At 37.8% G+C, this 17,598-nt stretch overlaps 1 long non-coding RNA gene across 9 annotated transcripts in view; it reads left to right on the top strand.

Annotated features, from left to right (window-relative positions):
• The window catches only part of LOC132652469 (uncharacterized), a 92,692-nt gene extending 81,575 nt beyond the window's left edge, over positions 1–11,117 (top strand). For 6 of the 9 annotated variants that reach the window (XR_009590096.1, XR_009590098.1, XR_009590097.1 and 3 more), the window contains 4 exons: positions 1,792–2,022; positions 5,578–5,635; positions 7,336–8,550; positions 9,836–11,117. This is a non-coding gene — a long non-coding RNA (uncharacterized LOC132652469). Of the gene's footprint in view, positions 1–1,791; positions 2,023–5,222; positions 5,286–5,577; positions 5,636–7,335; positions 8,551–9,835 lie in introns of all 9 variants that reach the window. The other 3 variants (XR_009590100.1, XR_009590102.1, XR_009590099.1) reach the window with 3 other exon arrangements.
• Positions 11,118–17,598: the final 6,481 nt, after the last annotated feature.

Raw genomic sequence — 17,598 nt, 5'->3', positions numbered from 1 at the left:
TGTCAGTGATAATGAGAAAGTTTAATTAACCAAAGTTTGTATTTTATAATTTAGTCTGTTAATTATATTTAAACATATGACCATTCTCCCTAAAGTGCAAAGACAGAAAATTAAATAATATGATATTGCTAAAAATGAAAAATTAAAACTATTAAACATCAAATCTCAAAATTATTGACTTCTTTAATAACCAATTTTAAAATCATTTGCATGAGAGTGTTTATAGAGTCTAATTTCTTTATGTTAATTCCATCTATATAGTGTTGCTTGGGGAACGTCAGCCTCCATACTTTCTAAGTGTCCTTGCCTGCCCTCATTGAAAATGGAAAGCAGCATTAGCTAATTATCTGCTGAGGATGAACACTGTCTGTTAATGTACATGCTTGAGCTGGTCATGGAATTCTTCTCCATCAAGGACACTGGCTTGACATAGAATGTGTTACACCATTGACAAAGGCTTCTTGGCTATGATAACACCCACTAAAATAATCTCCATCATGATTCATTTGGTCTTCCTGTGAATCTTTGACCTGCTCTAATGTTCTGTTGCTGGCTGTGTGTGAGCAATGAATGTCTCTTTGTATTGCGGGAGGTTGAGTCAGACTGTTCTGTAGATCCCTTCTTTTCTCCTAACTTTCAGCACCTTGTTCATGCTTTCTGTTTTCTCAGGTTGTGATTTTTGTTGTTGTTGTTGTTGTTGTTGTTTTTTCTGACATTTCTTTCTAATAACTTTTTTTCCATATTGAAAGAAAACCATTGTCTCAGTGTTTGGGATTTGTTTTTATATGTGATCAAATTAAAAGATACAAACATAAGGACTGTAGTTCATAAATTTTTGACAACAGCTACAGATTCACAAAGCCTTTTAAAATTGGATTTATGGCATTGCATTCCTCAGGGTTCTCTAGAAGTAGCAGAACTTACATCTATATATACATGTATGCATGCATAATGCATGTATACATACATACAGATATATAGAAAAGAGGTTTATTAGAGCTATTCACAGGCTGTCATCTAACTAATCCAACAATGGCTAACTATGAACAGAAAGGTCAAGAGTCCACAAGATGCTTAGTCCATAAGACTGGATATCTCAAAAGGGTCTTCAGCAGATGGTAGCATTCCAAACAAGTAGGCTCTAATGCCATTGAAGGACTTGTTAACAAGGTAAGAGCAAGCAGGCAAAGAGCAAATGCTTCCTTTTTCCATGTCCACTTTTGGGCTTCCAACAAGAAGGTGTGGCCCAGATTAAAGGTGTGTCTTCCTACCTCAGTGGTCTCCTCTATTTTGGACTACAGTTCATTCTAAATGTTGTCACATTGCCCACCAAGAATAGCCATCACACACATACAGATTGATGTGTTCATAGTGTCTCTTTTAGTTTCCTACAGGATTTTATTCTTCATAATTAGAATTTGCACTTCAATATTTTCTTTTTTTATTAATTTATTTTACATTTATTCATTTTGTGGGGTGGGGTTACACACTACACTATGTATATGGAGGTCAGACGATGCTTCAGCAGTTGCTTTTTTCCTTCGACCATGTGGATGCTGGGAATAGACCTCACTTCAACAAGCTTAGCAGCATGCACTTTTACCCACTAAGCAATGTTGGGGGCCCAAAGGGGAGATTTTTGAGCTCATTTACGTCATCTGATAAAAAAAAATCCCTATTGCCTAAAATTAAGATGGTCCCTATTCTACACCATACAGTGTTGGCTCCCTTTCAAGTGTTAATAATTGACCTCTCTGTTTTTTTGTTTGTTTGTTTGTTTTTTCAATGCAGTTTATTCAGGAACCTTGAACAATCATCGGACCCTGGGGAAAGCCAGCCCACAGCTTAAATAGCCTCTGGGTAGCCAACCCCAACTTGCCACGTGGGCAATGCAGATAGGTCCACATACATGGAAGCAAGCCAGATCCTCAGCCTTAGCCAAATGTGGAGTTGTTTGTGACAGAGAGCACTCACCATCGGGAAGGTGGAAGGCGGAAACCAGCTCCATTGAACTTCTATAAGGTAGTTATAAGAGAAATTTTGTTTGATCTGATTTTCATCCTCTGTGCCTGTGAAATGGCCTTTTCTAGATATATCACTCAATAGTTTCCTATCGGAAGTACTCAAGTCCCTCAACAGCTAAATACATGCCAATATTAAGGTAAACTACATTGATATTTCTTATTTACTAAAATTATATTACTATGAAAATCAATATATTTGCGTTGGTCAGGTTATTTTAGAGCAACATATTCAATAAATTAATATATATGTCATACATGGCTTCATTAAATTGGTTTACCCAATCCAGGCTTGGTAATTCCATAATGGCTATCTGAGAAACTAGTAGCTGCTCAGCCTAGGATCCTAGATGCCTTGGCAGTACCAGTCTGGTCTTTACACACTGGAAAAGTGTGTGTCAGTTCAAAGAGGGAGGAGTTGTGTTGTGATGTCAGTGAAGGTGGCAGCAGCAACAGCAACAAGAAGATGCAGTCACCATGCCAACCACCAATTATATGCACATGCCAAATTCTGCTGGTAGATGTCAGTGTACAAAAGCTTCATAAAGTGCTTTTCCAAAAGAATCTATTGAGATTTGTGGTGGTTGAATAAGAATGGCCCTCCCATAGCCTCACCTATGTGGATGCTTACTAGGATTAGAAGGATTCAAAAGATTAAAAGTTGTCAAAAGACACACTTTTTGGAAAGTGTGTCACTGAGGGTGGTCTTTGAAGTTTTAAAAACCCACACAAGCCCAGCTTCCCTTTCTGCTTGTTAATGAGGATGTATGTAGCTCTCAGCTTCTTTTCCAACATCATGCCTTCCTGCCTGCCACCATGCTTGCTGCCAAGATGATAACACTCTAAAGCTGTAATCAAGTCCCAAGTAAATGTTTTCGTCTATAAGCTGTCTTGGCTATGGTGTCTCTTCACAGCAATAGAACAATAACTAAGACAGCACTCCTCCTCACAATGGGGGACTATGTTCTGCGCAAATTGAAAGTGTTGAAATTGTACTGTGGTCAGTGTCTGGTGTCCTAAAGTTCTATATGTCACTGTAGACTCACAGGAAATTGAGATATTTTTAAATGCTCTATTTTTGTTTCTGTGTAGATGCAGGCTTTAGTATGACGACTAGATTTCTTTATAATTTATTAAATCTTAATGTTTACATTAAATAGGTAAATTTTGCTATCATGCGATTATTAATTTAGATACTCTTAGTTTTTGTAGTAAAATGTTATCAGGGCACAATGGCAAAGCTTCTAGTTCTAGTAACATAGAAAGAAGAGGCATTGGAATTATGAGTTTGAGGCTATATAGGGCAAAGTATGAACAAAGTGAGAACAAGTGACAGGGAAACCATAAGCATAAAATGTTCTTTGAGGTTCTTCTATTGAAATCCATTGTAGTCAACTGTAATACTAAGCAAACTATAGTCACTCGAGCTCCGGGCCAGAGCTATGATTCAAATACATGTGGGGATTCTCCACACACATAATTTCTTTGCATTTTATTCTATTTACTGCCTGAATTCTTTTCTGAATCTCATTGCTCCTTTAAACCAAATATAATTTTAAAAAAATCATTTTGGACACATAAATTTGAGTAATTAAGCAGTTTAGCAGATTGGAATCAAAAGCAAAATAGTCCTTTAAACGCATATCATCATATCCTGGCATCTCCATTATAAATAACCCAGGACTGTGGAGCTGACACAGTGTGTGTGAGGGAATTTTTGCTTCTGAGTGCAGTCCAAGAAGCTACCTCAGCTTTACAGCAACTATTCATTTTGAATTATCACCGTGCTCATATCACTTACACTCTCCAGCATCACACAATGTTCCTGAGGCGAATGGTACCGGATGATATAAAAAACACCTGGGGCATTAGGTAGTTATACTTTTGAGTACTTTAAGGACAGAGTTCCCAACGAGGCTTAGATAATGGAAGATGACACACTCTCTGTGTCTGCATACCAGCTCATGGGCTGGGACCTTGGACTGGAAAAAAAAAGAAGTAAAGTGGAAAGGCCAAGCCTCACATTCTCCTTTCTCTGTTCCTTCCTGAGGACCACAGACCAACTTTTTCCCACTTATGCCTTCCCTGCCATGAACTGATTTCCCCTGAACTGTGAGCCAAATAATTCTTATTCACTAAGTTGCTTTCCATGAAATATTTAATCACAGCAACAATAAAAGCATTCCAAACAAAGAGTCATGCAAACAACGTTGAAATTGTTTTCTGGAACAAAAACCGAAAGACGCTGGAAAGGGCATTTTGATTCTTTACAGTGTTATCCTGTAGAGTCATGTGCTTTTAAGTGATTTGAATTATCCTTTTACCAACCTGTGTCAGTGTCTTAGGTGACTTCTCTGCTTTCCCCGTGGAGAAGTATTATCAGCGCATTACTTTCAAGGCTAGCTAGATAACAAGATTTGTATATAAAGAAAGGAATTCATAGCATTGGTGAAATTTACAGGAATGTTTTAATGAAAAATATTACTTATCTTAAATAGAAATATGTTGGAAAAGTACTTTTAATTCATAATACTTTCACAATATTAAAGTATGATGAATGAAGAAAACTTAATAATCTTTATGCTATTTAGAGGCTTTCTAATTAGATAAAACAAGCAATTAAATTCACTTGTAAGGGCATCCTTGTGAAGCTAGATAAGCTGTTTTATTTCTGCTGGTCTCAATGCACCATCCAAATTTAATTTTGTCAATTTTACTTTCCAATTAAGTTCAGAAAGGCTAAGAATGGTTTGCCACAATTAAATGTCACTTGTTCCCCATTTCTTCATTTAGCAGTGAATTATTAGTGACCCACCATTTAGGATGTCCTATATTTAAAGACCTGAATGTATAATAGTCAGTAGCATACAGGCTATCCTGACAAGCATTCAAAGTAGGAGAAAAAGTCAATTAACTTGCTTTAATTGAACCTTCTCTTTGTTATAAAACTTAATGTGTTGTGCTCCTGTCAATTGTTTGTCTCAGGACATAGGGGCTTATGTTTAGTTTAGGTTTTGTTGCTACATTTGAAGGAGTGTTTTTGTGTCACTTGATGAGGAAAATGTGTGCTCAGATAGAAAAGTACAGTCCAGCCTACTGCAGCATAAAGATCATAGTCTCACTGAGCAGTTGGCTCTTAATCTTAGATTACAATACGTTGATAATGATGAACTTTTGTTTTTTTTTCCTTAATTGCCTAAGATCCAGCTTCTGGAGCTTCTTCACATATCCATAGAATAGTCTGGCAAAATGTAGCCTTTAAAGGTACATATACTTTGTCGCATTGCCTGAAGGAATGTCCTCCTATTCTTTTTCTGCAACTCCTTTCTCCTTCATCCTCCTTTTTTTTTTTCTTTTCTCTTGCCTCCACCTCCTCCCTGAATGGCCCAGGCAATATTCTCACATTCTGGGCAATCATCCTGCCTTAGCTTCTCAAGTCACCACATCAGGCTGGCTCTGTATCTTTAAGAGGCATTTATTATTATGCACATATAGGTATACTTGCATGAGTTTTAATTATGTGTGTATGTGTATTTCTGCATGTGCACCACGTAAGCCCAAGTACCTATGGAGGCCTGAGGAAGTGATCATGTGCCCTGGAAGTAGAGTAACAGGTAATATGGAGTCATCATGTGGGTGTTGGGAGGCAAACCCATGTTCTCTGCAAGAACAATAAGTGCTATTCATGACTGGGCCATACTCCAACCCCTCTGCAAATAATTTAAAACTTTGCATTTGACAGCACAGAAAGCTAACTACACAGTATTTTAGCTTGTTCCTCAATGGTTCTCTTGTATGTCACCTGATTTGAGTTGTCAGTATTTTTTGCATATTGTGTATACAAAGGTAAATGGGGCTATGTAGTAGAAATGAAAAATTAACCAAGAGAAAAAAAATACTTTTGTGACTCAAAGTACTGCAGCACAGAGGGGTCAGCGCTGTTTGTAAAAGAGCCTTAGTTTAGCTCAATGCACATACACAATTCCGATGACAGAAAGGTTCCTTTAAAGCTGATTTAGTGTTCTCAGCCCATGCTCATGCCAAGAGAGCTAAACTTACTTGACCGGCTGAGCTAGTAAAATTACTTAATAGACTCATCTAGGATCTCCACAAGAGTGGCTTATTGCCTGCAACAACAGTGCCTGCAGCTGCCAGGTTTCCTCAACGCTCGCTAGCGGGCATCACTGCAGTCAGTTAGAATTACCACTGAGGAGCTGAGACAGACACATGCGTCGCTCTGCCCTTCCACCAGCAGCTGCCCGAAGGTCAGGGCTCCGTGTCTGGAGGAGGGACGTTTGGCAGTGATGTGATTTGTGCATTGACTGAGCAGCTATAATCTTCAGTCCATGTGTCTTAGCAGGGAGCGTCAGACAAAGAGGTTAGCACTGCGCAGCGATGTCCTGGTTAGAACTCACCGAGAGTATTTTGATTTACATAAGCACTCTTTCACCTTGACCAAAACGCTTTCTTTTATAAGTATGCTTGGTCACAGTGCCTTATCACAATGACAGGAAAGAAACTAAGGCAGTCATCAAACTAATAAGCGTTCTTTTAAAATGTGTTTGAATAATAAAACTGAAAATCATTATCACAAATGTCAGTGATTATGCAATTCATTGTTTTGCTTGAGAACTTTTGGCAGTTATCAACTTTGGAGCACTAAGTAATTTATAAATATTGTGTCTTAAAATATTTTAATATTTTCGAAATTTGTTTTCCATCCTGAATTTTCTACAAGCAAGAAAAGGGTTAGCAGGAAATATATTTTCTCTATTCCTGAACTTAAATAGTTATTTATTAAAATATATTCAGAAATATATGAAACACAAGAGAATTTCTGAAAATAATATGAAATTAAGGATACGTAATATGAAACTAATGAAAGTAATTTCAGAGTCACTTTAAGCCAAGTCTGATTTCATTTTTTTAAGCATAAAATAGTGTACTATTACTGTCAGAAGTAATTAATACCAACACAGTTGTTTGGAGGGAAACTTTCCTTATACATTGTATTGATGTGTTTTTATCATGACAAAAAAAGAAATTTCCACTTCTGGTAATTACAAAGTAAGAAAATTATTGCTTAGGTTGTGGAAAACATGAGTTTACATTTATGACTCTATGATATCAAATGGATTTGTAACATCAATGCTATAATTTGGTTCAAATGGATTTGCTTATATTTATGGAAGCAATAATTTATACAAACTTTGTGCATAGCTGGATCTGGTAAAATTGAAATTAAACATTTAATTTACTTAGCTAGGTTGTTAGCCGACTGTAAGTTATATTTTACTTATATTATCTCTTCCAGGTTGCAAGTTGTTTGCTTTTGTGGTGTTGAGTATTGAAGAGAGAACATGGGTAATAGAGAAAAGAATTCACCACTCAGCCCTGTGCAGTGCAGGATTTATATGGGCCAAACCACAGGTCACACACCCAAGTGACTACGATGCTTTTCTTCACTGAGGGAATTTTTTTAATTAAATTTTTATTTTTTTATATTAATTACAGTTTATTCAATTTGTATCCCAGCTGTAGCCCACTCCCTTATTCCCTCCTAATCTCCCTTTCCCTCCCTCATCTCCTCCTATACCCCTCTCCAAGTCCATGGATAGGGGAGGAACTCCTCCCCTTCCATCTGACCATAGCTTATCCATTCTCATCTGAACTGGCTGCATTGTCCTCCTCTGTGGCCTGGCAAGGCTGCTTCCCATCAGAGGGAGGTGGTCAAAGAGCCAGCCACTGAGTTCATGTCAGAGACAGTCCCTGTTCCCTTTACTAGTGATACTAGCTCAGTATCACTTAGATGCTGAGTTGCCATGGGCTACATCTGAGCAGCGGTTCTAGGTTATATCCATGAATGGTCCTTGGTTTAAGAGCAGATATGAGACATTTTAAGAGAAACATCTTACCCTTACCTCAGGACTTCCTTCAGAAGTCAAGTCGCCTTTCTTTCTCTCCCTCACATTCACCTCACCAATCTCTCTCTCTCTCTCTCCTAACTTTCTCTTTAACCCTTGCACTCAGTCTCTTGCCCTCTGGAAAGAACTGGAACTAAAATATATATACATGAAAAGTTGTTTCTCTGAGAAGAAGGAAAGAAGTGTGCTTGGAACAGTGTCTGCTGCATGCACCAAAATTGTAACCAAAAAGGCCCTCTTGAGTCCTAATCCAAACAAAAGTGAAATGATACCATTTGGTGCACACTGGTTAATGTGAGGCTCCTGAAAACTAGCCCACGGGAACATCAAATTTCTTACTTCTACGGCCTGTGAACAACTAAAAGTCACAGAAGAGACTCATAGATGCATTATTGTGGCTGATCACCTTGTGACATGCTACTGGTTGAATGTCTTTTAGAATATATGCACTGTGCTTCGAGTAAATCTTTTACAATTAATAAAGAATCAAGCTGGAGGCCTCAAACCAGACCAATGACGCATTGCAGTGACCATTTGCACGTGAAGGTGTTTGGACAGAAGTGTATACACTGTGTGACTAACTGTGACACACTGCAGCTTCCAGGGTGAGATTGTTTAAATCAATTAGTTGATTTTAGTGTATTTACTTTTATTTTTGTTTTTCTTTTGTGTGTAGAGGTTGCAAGTATGGAGGGCAGATATGGAGGGAAGGGGAGGTGAGTGGGATTGGAGTGGGGCAGATGTGAAATTCACAAAGAATCAACAAAAAATTAAAAATATAATTCTTAATAATAAGCAGTTTATCTGTTCTGGTTTTTAATGTCAGTCATTTTTTTAATAACCTACAAAATCTGAGCAATGATGGACTGTGGATAAGAAAATGGCCAACATACTTTAAAAGGGGTTAGTGAAGTCTGATGTTAGTTTCTGCATATCTAGACAAGAACACTGGAGCTTCAGTGGGAATATATAGTCAGCCTCTCTTTGTTCCCCTTAACATAAGGAAAACAAAACTGGAGTTTGTGTTCAGTGCCTAGAGGAATCCATTCTCCTTCCTTCCTACTCTGAGTTTTGCAAGTTAACACACTGAAGAAGAAAACTGGAAAAAAAAAAAGAGGGGGCTTACCTGTGGAAAAATTGCAGATAAAACTAGAGCTTTGAAAAGGGACATGCAAACTGCCTTCTAAATATCTATTCTTATACTGACATAAAAAAGAGGCTCCCATACTAAATCATAGAAGCCTTTTCTACATAGAAATATTGTTAAAATGAATGATGTGGGGATAAAAAAAGAGCCTCAAAGGTGCTCAAGATAGATCCAGAGAATAGGTGATGGTAATGGGACTGGCCCTAAACAGAACAATTTCTCCTTCTGCTCTAAGACTTTGGGTTATTGTGAAAGAGAACATGGAAAATGAGGATGAGCCATGACCTATGAAATGTCATTGTCTAAACTCGGTGCAGCCATTGTAATTCTTTTCCACATCAACACTAGTTGCCTACACTGGGCCTGCAGAAAACCATCCCTATCAAAAATTAGTCAAGGGAAGGAGAGAGGTTCATGCGGCCCTATCTCTTTACCTCTGAATTATGGGCTACCAATAGAAATGGAAAGGGGGAATCATTGTCTTTAGTGCTGTATGCATTTCTAAGCCTGAAATTTTCCAATAAATAGATCCAAATTCATGGGCACATAGATAGCATTGGTTAACCTCTATTGGACAAAAGCCAAAATGGTTGTACATGAAGGTGATAGAGAAATTTGTGGTGTAAATGGAGCGGAATGGGAGGAGAGTGATTAATGACCATGATAAATACCTGTGAAATTATCTTTAAATTGTTAATTATTCATTGTTCCTCTCTCTCTTCCCCCTTTCTTCTACTCATCAGGTAGGGAGGGATCCTCCACCAACCCACCACAGCACTTCAAGTTGCATCAAGACTGAGCACATGGAGGCTTCATGATGGCCTGGAAAGGCAGCCCCACCACTGGGTAGTGACCAAAAAGCCTGCAACACAGTCCATATCAGAGTCAACCCCCATTCTCCTTACTAGAGAGCACATGTGAGCACCGAGCTGCTCATGGGCTACATCTGTGTGTGGGGTCTAGGTCCAGTCTATGCATGGTCCTTGGTTGGTGATTTAATGTCTGCAGGGAGCCCTGGGCCCAGATTAGTTGGCTCTATTGGTTTTCTTGTGACACTCCTAAAGCCTCTGGGTCCTTCTGTCCTTCCAGTAACTCTGCCACAAGGCTCCCTGTACTCGCTGTACTCCCTTCACTGCCCAGTCTTTGGGTGTGAGGCTCAGTGACTGTTTGGATCTGCTGCTGGGTGGAGCCTCTCAGAAGACAGCTATGCTAGGCTCCTGTCTGCAAGCAAAGCAGTGTCATTGTTAATGTCAGGGTTGGCTCTTTCCCATGGGGGAGGTCTCAGGTTGGTCCAGGGATTGGTTGGACATTCCCTCCACCTCTGCTTTATCTTTATCCCTGCACATCTTGTAAGAAAGGGAAAATTTTGGGTTGAACTAAAAGGCATACTACTGTAAAGACAGGCATGACATTTAGCATGACATTTAACAACAACAACAACAAAAAATACCCAAACAAACAGACTAAATCAAAACAAAACAAAAACAACTTTCTGCTCTGACTAGTTCTTAATTAATGTAAAAGCATATTAGAAGACTATTTTTGTTGTTGTTAAATTTAACCTTGAATAGCCATCCTGGATTCTCACACTAAGTTTTTAACCAAGTTCATTTAAAGTTCTAATACTTACCTTCTACTCTGCTTAAAAATGTGAGTTACGTATACACACTGGGGAAAGTTCCCTCTTAAAATTGGTTTTATGACTTGAAGATTCCCTACTTTATATATAAAATTAAATTAGATTCCTTTTGTTCATTGAGAAAGTGTTTTATTACTTTAAGGTTGACTATGAACATTTTCTCTGAGCTAATATTTTAGTTTAGAATTAAAATGTCATCATTAATATAGGCTATAAAATAAGTACTATTTCAAGCCAAAATTTTCTGCATTCTGTGATATAAATTTAATTTTATATTTTTGATGAGCTTACTTAAAATATATTACCCATGTTCTCAATCCTTTTTAATTTTATAGTCACTATTTTATAAAATTTAAAATAAAATATTGTTTTAAAACAAGGATATATTGCAGTTTCAAATGAATAATAATAATTCATTCTTTATAAACTGTAAATGTTATAAACTGTAAAACCAAAGAAAAACATTATTTTATTAAATATACTCTTAAAAGATTTCATTCTGTTTTTAATTGCATTGTGTCTGTGTGTGTTTCTCTTTCTCACTGTGTGTGTGTTTGTGTGTGTTGGTGCACATGAGTGCAGATATCCACAGAAACTGAAAAAGGGCATGGGATTTCCTTTTTCTGGATCTACAGAGGGCTGTGAGTAGCCTGATATGGCTGTTGCTGGGAATTGAACTCAGGCTCTCTATAAAAGCAATAGAAAGTCTTAACCAGTGATCCATCATTCCAACCCCACACTGTAATAAACATTCTAATTTTGTAGATAGAAATAATAAATTTATAAATACGGGGACTTAGGACCATGCGTGGACTGGACCTAGGCCTCCTACACAGATGTAGCTGACTGGGAGCATGAAACAGACCAGAGATGTGGTTCTTTTGAGAACAGTGTTTATTTCTCTAGGACAGGTTGAAAGATGGAGCCTTATCAACCTACTTAAGACCCATGTTGGTGTTTCAGTGTTCAAAAATCTCCCCAGCATTAACATGTAGAATATAAGCATCCAACATATTCAGAGAGTAGATTTAGGATGCAATGGCATCAAGTAGACTTCCTTTTCCATTAGTTTCTCTCCTGATCCACTAGCACCTTCCCATATTATTTTTTCTCAGGTAAGGGTTGGAAGTCCTATTGTTCTTCTTACTGGCAGGACCAGATTTTCAGAATACTTTGGTTTAACTATGAAAAGAACAACTAAAGCCACTCATTCACTGGGAAGCATTGTACAAGAAAAGCATTAGTGCTGTGATGATTCAGTGTTTTAAAGGCAAGTATTTTTAGAGAGAACATGAAAGAAACCATAATTGGTCATGGTTACAATCTTGTTCTTTTCATTTTAGCATGTCCAAGGCCTTAACAAGTTACTTGGTTCCTCATGAGGGGATAAGAACTTAAGGTTTTTTTGTTTGTTTGTTTGGTTGGTTGGTTGTTTGTTTTGTTTTGTTTTTTTGTTTTTGTTTTGTTTTGTTTTTAATTTTGGGAATTTAGCAGAACTGATCCAAATTGAGTTTCATTTTTACCTGCAGTTTTGAGCAAAATCAAATCTGAAAAGATCTACCTGGTTTTATATGCTCCACAGTTTTCCTGGCCTGCTCCGCAGTTTTTCTTTATAAATTATACCTCTGTTTTATACAATCTGTTTACTTATGTACCAGCGCTTAGCAAGTCAAACTAATTAAAACTTAGTGTCTGCAAAGAGATTATGGTTAGTCTAGTATGGATTATGTCAACAACCAGTGTTTGGGTGATGATATATTACTGACTAGATTTAAAGAGAGGGAAGATTCTGAATTATATTCTGGAAAATGGACACAGAGTACACTTAACTGGATGGGAGAAGGGATAGGGAGAAGGGGAAGGGAATAATCAAATGTGGGGACTGAGGGAGAGAGAACTGGGCGAGGAATTTTAAGTTGGTGAATGTAAAGGCAGGTCTGGGTCAAGCCAAAAACCTAGGACAAGAGGAACACCTGCAATATCTGAGGAAGACCCTAGCCAAGACTCCTAGCAACAGGGGATATAGACCCTGAAATGGACACCCCCTGTAACCAGGCACAACTTCCAATGGAGGGGTGGGGATAGGAACCCACCCATAAAACCTTTAACCAAAATATGTCTAGCCTACAAGATTCGCAGGGACAAAGATGGGACAGAAATTGAGGGAATGACCAACTAATGGGTAGCCCAACTTGAGACCCGTCCTATGAATAAGAGCCAGCCCCTGACACTAGTAACCATACTCTGGTATACTTGCAGACAGGAGACAAGTATAATTGTCTTCTGAAAGGCTTCACACAGCCACTAATGGAAACAGATACAGAGACCCACAGCCAAATATTAAGTAGAATTCAGGAAATATTGTGGAATATGTATGGACAAGGGAATGAAAGAACCAGAGAGGTCAAGTACACCCAAGAAGACCTATAGAATTAACTAACCTGGACCCATGGGGCTCACAGAGACTAAATCACCAACCAAAGAGCATGCATGGAGCTGAACCCATAGGCCCCCGACGCACTGTAACAGATGTGCAGTTTGGTCTTCATGTAGGTCCCCTAACAACTGGAGCAGGGACTATCTTTGACTCTGTTGCCAGCTTTTGGAACCATTACCCCTAAGTAGGCTGTAGTATCTAGCCTCAGTAGGAGAAGTTGTTCTTTTAGTTGTTCTTTTAGTTGTGCCTAGTCCTATTGCATCTTAATATATCAAGATGGATTGGTATACAGTCAAGGACTTCCATTCTCTGAAGAGAAAGGGAGGAGGAAATGAGGAAAGGAGAAGTGAGAGAGGGACTAGGAGGAGAGGAGGGAGGGGAAGCTATGATTGCGATGTAAAGTAAATAAATATATTCATTTTAAATATATATAAAATAGTTGGCACCTTAAAAAATGATTAATATAACTTTTTATAGGGAAGGGTACTCCAGAACCTGTAACATGTAAAGTAAGGTACCATTCTTTTTCTCATTAACAACATAAAACTGACAGTGATATTATCTTGGGTTTCTATGTCTGTGAAGAGACATCATGACCATGGCAACTCTTATAAAGAAAAACATTTAGTTGGAGCAGGCTAACAGGTGCAAAGATGCATGAAGGCAGATGGTGCTAGAGGAAGAACAGAGTTCTACGTCTGGATTGGCAGACCGTGGGGAGAGAGAGAGAGACATTGAGCCTGGCTTGAACTTTTGAGACCTCAAAGCCCACCCTTAGTGACATACTTCTTCCAGTGAGGCCACACCTACTCTAACAAGACCAAACCTACTCCAACAAGGCCACACTTCCTAGTAGCACCACTCCCTCATGAACAGGCACTCAAATCTATGAATCTATGAGACCATTCCTATTCCAACAGTCACAAATGAGATCTGTTTGTGGATGATTCTACAGTAATTCTGTGCTTGTTTGTACATGTGCATGAGCATGTGCGTGTGTGTGTGTGTGTGTGTGTGTGTGTGTGTGTGTATGTGTGCATGCACGCCTGTGCGTGTGTAGAGCAGGGCACAACCTTAGCTGTTGTTCCTCAAGTATGCTCTATCTTAATTTTTAAGACAGAATCTTCATTGTCCTAGACTTTACCAGTTAGACTAGACTAGCTAGCTAACTCCACAGATCTACCATTCTTTGTCTTTCCAGCACTGGAATCAGAAGAACATTTCACTTTTAATTACGTGGTTTCTTGGGAATTAAATACAAGTTTTCATGTTGGAGAGCAAGTTCTCTACTGACTAAAGTACGACTGCTGCTCCTGATTCTTCAATTTGGATGCGAGCATAATGGACAACTTTTACTGCTCATATATACAGCATTCTAATACCTCTTGGAATACCTTCCCTATGAGGTACATGTGAGGGTGGGCACTCTATCTACATCCTGAAAAAGTTCTTATGGTAGCTCTAGTTGATTGGCTAAAATGTACACTTGGATAAAGCTAAGGCAACCTAGCTGCTAGCACAAAAACCCCAGATACATCAGATTTTCTCACCACAGGTAAAAAAAGAAAAAAAAAAACAAAAACATGTTTCTTTGAGCTTGCACAACTCTGATATTTTCCAGGTCCTATAAAGCTATCCTTTATTTTCCACACTGACTGGACTCTGGATTTCAGTTATCATAAACTCTTGTTTTAAGATGATGAGCATTTTTCCTTGTAACCAAGACAGATATGAGCAGAGAAAGAACATTATCACAATAAAGACTAATGCACTTTGATAGCTAATTATGTGCCAGGCTGTGTTCCAAACACCTCTTACATAATCTTCTTAATCCTCCCAATTACTCTCCAACACAGCTGTTTCTATGGCTATTAGATCTGAAGGCAGCCATCTGAGCAGTGTGTTAAAATTCAAGAGATTAAGTATAATAAAGCTAGATTTTAAACCCACCTAATTTGACTTGAAAGATCATGTTATTAATAACAAACACATAATAAATGATGGTTTGGCCTTCTGAACTAGGTAAATATATTTTTTATATTATCACCATATCTGTTTTTCATGAGAAACTGTCACCATAAAACTAATGAAATTAATACGTATATCAAGTTTTATATTATCACCATATCTGTTTTTCATGAGAAACTGTCACCATAAAACTAATGATATTAATACATATATCAAGTACGTATCAAGTATGTACAGAAAACAGTGTAAATAAGCAGGTAGGTATCTACAACCAATAAAAATGTCCAAGAATATGAGGTGATTGTCTAAGTCCATGCAGCCATTTAGTATCACACAAGGAGTATTCAGAGTCTGACTCCATCTTTGGTACTTTAAAAAGAACGGCTGTGGGTGTCAGTAAGATGGTTCAAGGGATGAAGTTTTTGTGTAATCTTAGTGACCTGTTCCATTTCTGAAACTCACATAAAGATGGAAGGTGAAAACTGACCTCCACAAATTTTCCACAGATCTCTGTACCTGATTCGTGCCAGATGTGCCTATGTGTCCTCCTTTTTCTCTCACACACAACTTAGAAATTAGCAAATCTAGTCATTATACAGTAATAAATACATTAGTTTGAATCACTTTTATTTGTGGATTTAGTTTGTGTACCTATCCATACCAGTACACCAACAATAACTTGGAGAGTTGTTACGGACTATATATGGTATTCCTATGGTATTTTCCTTACAATACTTAGAAGGTTAAATATCTACTATAACCTATAAGTTACCTTGGAATTGAGAGAATAAACTTTTTTATCTATCTATCATCTATATTTATCTATCTATATCACACACCTATATGTAACTCTTAGTACTGTTTACAAGTGTGTAAGTTTTTAAAGTATATATATGTCTAAGTTTATTATATTAACTGTATTAAATATACACACACATCTATATACTATATATATTAAATATATAACATGTATATTACATATACATATATGTTATAATATATTACATTATACAGATGTATTATATTTTACATATTATATATACATGTGTATATTTAATACATGTCTATAAATATGTATATATTTATATATTTATTCAATTACAGGCTGTGGTCCAACTAGCCCCAAGTGGCTATCTCCTGATGGAAACTCCAAGGATGCAACAGTTGTTTAGTCAATTGAGGCTGAATATAGCAGCTGGTTTTCTGTATATTGTAAAATCTTGAAGAAGCAGGTTCTAATACCAGTGAAGAAATGAACTTGCCAGCAAGCATGAAGGCCAACAGGCAAAAAGAAATTTTTTTCCCCATGTCCTGTACATAGGCTGCCCCCTGAAGTTGTGATACAGATTGAGGGTGGGTCTTCCCACATCTAATGATTCAGTGAATAAAGCCCCTCCCAGGAATGTCTCTATGCTTCAGCTTTAGTTAATTGAAGAATTGGTCAAGCTGACAAGCACGAGTAGCCATCACAGTATACAAAACAAAAGCAATCACAAAAACAAAAGTACCAGCACTGCAGCAGAAGCCTCAGAGGGAGGTGGAACCCCTTTGTGATGATAATACACATATATAAAAGGAAATAGTGTTGGTATGACTGCATTAGAGCCTCAGGCACTGAGGTATATTTAGGGAAAACAGTACCCACAAGGTGCACAGAAGAAGAAGAAGAAGAAGAAGAAGAAGAAGAAGAAGAAGAAGAAGAAGAAGAAGAAGAAGAAGAAGAAGAAGAAGAAGAAGAAAGAAGAAGAAGAAGAAGAAGAAGAAGAAGAAGAAGAAGAAGAAGAAGAAGAAGAAGAAGAAGAAGAAAAAGAAGAAGAAGAAGAAGAAGAAGAAGAAGAAGAAGAAGAAGAAGAAGAAGAAGAAGAAGAAGAAGAAGAAGAAGAAGAAGAAGAAGAAGAAAAGGGCACAGGGCTTATGGAAAGTGTCCTGCAGTGGAACTTCCTGATGAGGGGTAAACTCCTAAGGAGCAACTGACAATGGGCAGAAACTCAGCCCTACAGAGAACCTGCTGAAACTCCACTGACAATACTTCTAATAGTCTAGTCCCTCCTTCCGTGGTGAAGATCTGGATCTCAGACTGAAGTCTTCAGACATGGTGGTCCATACTAGAAGGCTGCCTTAATTTATGGAAATCTTTACTCTTTCATAAAAAATAGTTTGGTTTTGAAGTAGAATAAGGAAGAAAAAAGCAACTTTTCAATACTGATCTAATGATTTATTTAGGCACTGCTTATACTTCCTGCTGTCCAAGCATGACTTCACTTTTACATGAACAGAATAACCTAGAGAAATCGCTGAAACAATGGGTATTGCCCCTAGCAGCTTGCTGACTTTCAGGTAAAATTCTGTAGAGTCTAGATTGTCAGCTCAAGCCAACTTGCCTTTTTAGACTATAAAATGGGAAGTCTTTCCAGTGCCTGCCTGGCTTCAGGCTAGTGACATCCACTCTCTTCCACTCTCAT

The sequence above is a fragment of the Meriones unguiculatus genome, chromosome 2 (assembly GCF_030254825.1).
Source record: "Meriones unguiculatus strain TT.TT164.6M chromosome 2, Bangor_MerUng_6.1, whole genome shotgun sequence".
Lineage (NCBI taxonomy): Eukaryota > Metazoa > Chordata > Mammalia > Rodentia > Muridae > Meriones > Meriones unguiculatus.
This window is presented reverse-complemented; position numbering and strand designations above follow the sequence as displayed.